The sequence below is a fragment of the Protobothrops mucrosquamatus genome, unplaced genomic scaffold (genome assembly GCF_001527695.2).
Source record: "Protobothrops mucrosquamatus isolate PMUCROS unplaced genomic scaffold, P.Mucros_1.0 scaffold773, whole genome shotgun sequence".
NCBI classification, from domain to species: domain Eukaryota; kingdom Metazoa; phylum Chordata; class Lepidosauria; order Squamata; family Viperidae; genus Protobothrops; species Protobothrops mucrosquamatus.
The window spans coordinates 130935-133434 of record NW_015387041.1 but is presented as its reverse complement, the minus strand read 5'-3'; the positions used below and the strand labels follow the sequence as shown (position 1 = coordinate 133434).

General features: G+C 35.9%; 1 protein-coding gene across 1 annotated transcript in view; it reads left to right on the top strand.

Annotated features, from left to right (window-relative positions):
- Nucleotides 1-2500, top strand: part of TRPC5 (transient receptor potential cation channel subfamily C member 5) — a 118207-nt gene that overhangs the window by 65583 nt on the left and 50124 nt on the right. The window lies entirely within an intron of this gene.

Below are 2500 nucleotides of genomic sequence, written 5' to 3'. Positions count from 1 at the left end.
TTTAGGCTTTTTGGACAGAGTAGTGTATGGAACAGGAACAAGACATTTGTCTTAGATGTCCTTAGATCTGATTTAGAGGACTCTTGATTGAATTAGAAGGATTAAGATGGTGAAGGAAGATATTGTATCTAGTAATATCTATCCAGGAATCTTACAGATAAATTCTTATATCTTAGTATATCTTATCTTGCAATTTACACTAAAGGGTTGAACCTGAGTTTTTTCAATGACGTATTACAAATGTTAACATTAATAATCATTCTGGACCTTCACAGAGCTGGAGATCAGATAACATGCAAAGGATGATTGATTCCTCACCTCTGTAAAATATTCTTCTCGTTCATGACAGGTGAATGAAATACTGTATGTGAAAAATGTTCAATAAATATATACATTTAATTGGCTGAAAGCATGAGTTAGGGATTTGACCACCCAACTTGTAGAATGTGACCTTGAGTGATAAACAACAATAAAAGCAAAATCACAATTTCCCAACAAATTGACAACAAATATATATGTAGCAAACTTTTTTTTCTGATTTGGCTTGTTTCTTGGTCTTATGTATGCTCTCTTGATGTTGCATGATAAGATAAAAGGACCTAGAAAACCATCACAGATTTAAACAGGGTTCGACCTGGTTAGTAGAGGAATGGGAGATTATCAAGAAATCCTTCAATTGTAAGTTAGTTGGGGAAAAAATATCCTGGAAAATAGCAGTAAATCCCTTTCATATTGTCCCAAAGGTGCTTTTTCAGGAGGCAACTGGACTTTCTTGTTTTTTTTTCTCTGAAGACATTTCGCTTCTCATCTAAGAAGCTTCTTCAGCTCTGACTGGATGGTGGGGAATGGAAGGATTTATATTCCTTGGAGACAAGCTGGTCATTTGCATTCTTTTAGAGGGTCATTGATGCCACTTGGAGGCTTATCTGTGTCGTCAGGGTCACCTGAGTAGTGCAAATGGATGTGGAGCCTTCTTGGAACAATTGAAAGGACCATGTTGTAGACTGGAGATAAGTGATGTCATATCCCTCCCCCTCTGTTGAGAGAGGGCTGTTCAGTTTTGACATAGATGGCCTCTTTGACCTCTCTTTCAAACCGGCGGTCCTCTGTGTCCAAAATGTGGACCTTCATATTCCTTCCTGGAGAATTCCAGAGGTCTGTTATGGAATCCTTAGCAATCAATCTTAGCTCAAGGATTTGACTTTTCTTCCCTCTGGATGTTGAGTCAAAGTGGTGCCATTCTAATGTAATAGAATGCTTCAACTTACTGCAGTCCAAAAGGTAACACTGGAAATCAACACACAATCAAACAACAGCAAGGGAAGCAGGTGAACAGTTGTAGATTTCATCCATGGCTTCCTAATTCATATCTGATGAACCTCCTCAGATCGGTGAATCCATGGTACGAAAGAAGTGGAAACTGCTGGTTTCTGCTATGTAGCTCAGAGACATAAATCCTATGCTACACAAAGTCAAGTAATATTACACAGATGGTTGCAACCCATAACTCAAGCGGCACTGCAGTTAACTTAAGCAAACCTACAACTCAGAGGTGGATCCCAATCAATTCAATTTGGCATATTTCATCCTTGGATGCAAAGTTCTTAGTTAGAGGTGAACATAATCGTAAATAGCCTAAAAGCGCCCTACAGTGGCTAAATTGATTGATTGATTGATTATGTGCCTTCAGGTTAGTAACAACTTCTTAGCAACTAGATAAATGTCTATGGAGATTCTCAGTCATCCAGGTCATGGTTGCCCCAAAGGTGCTATTTCAAGAAGACATTTTGCTTCTCATCCAAAAAGCTTTTTCAGTTCTGACTGAACGGTGGAGAATGGAAGTCAGTCAGAACTGAAGAAGCTTCTTGGATGAGAAGAGAAATGTCTTCAAGGAAAAACAAAGAAAGTCCAGTTGCCTCTTGAAAAAGCACCTTTGGGACAATCAACCTCGTTCTTTAGAAGATCCTCCAATAGTCAGCCGCTAAATGTGCTTAACATGCTGAGTTGATTTCTACGGTCATGATTTGGTATGAAAAGGTAGGGATAGAAATTGTTACCATTATGATAATTGTGCCATTTTTTTTTACCATGTAGCTCTTATTCATTGGTCTGTCATCAACTCACAAAGTTATATTTTCATTTATACTTATATTTATATTTCTTGTCTTTGGCTTGTAGCGTTATCAAAGCCCGCTGAAGGTCAAATTGGCAGAATGGTGATGTCACAGTATTTCCCTCTAATTTTAGTGTATTTCTGAACCGTCCATTAAAATAATTGTGAAATAGCATCAAAAATAAATGTTATTTATTTACTTAAGAAAATTTATGTGGCCGCCAAATTCACCCACAGTGACTGAGTGGCTTACAAAGATAATAAAATATAAATACAAAAAAATAAAAAAATAAAAATAAAATAAAATAAATAAAATAAAATAAAAAAATAAAATAAAATAAAATAAAATAAAATAAAATAATAAAATAAAATAATAAAATAAAATAA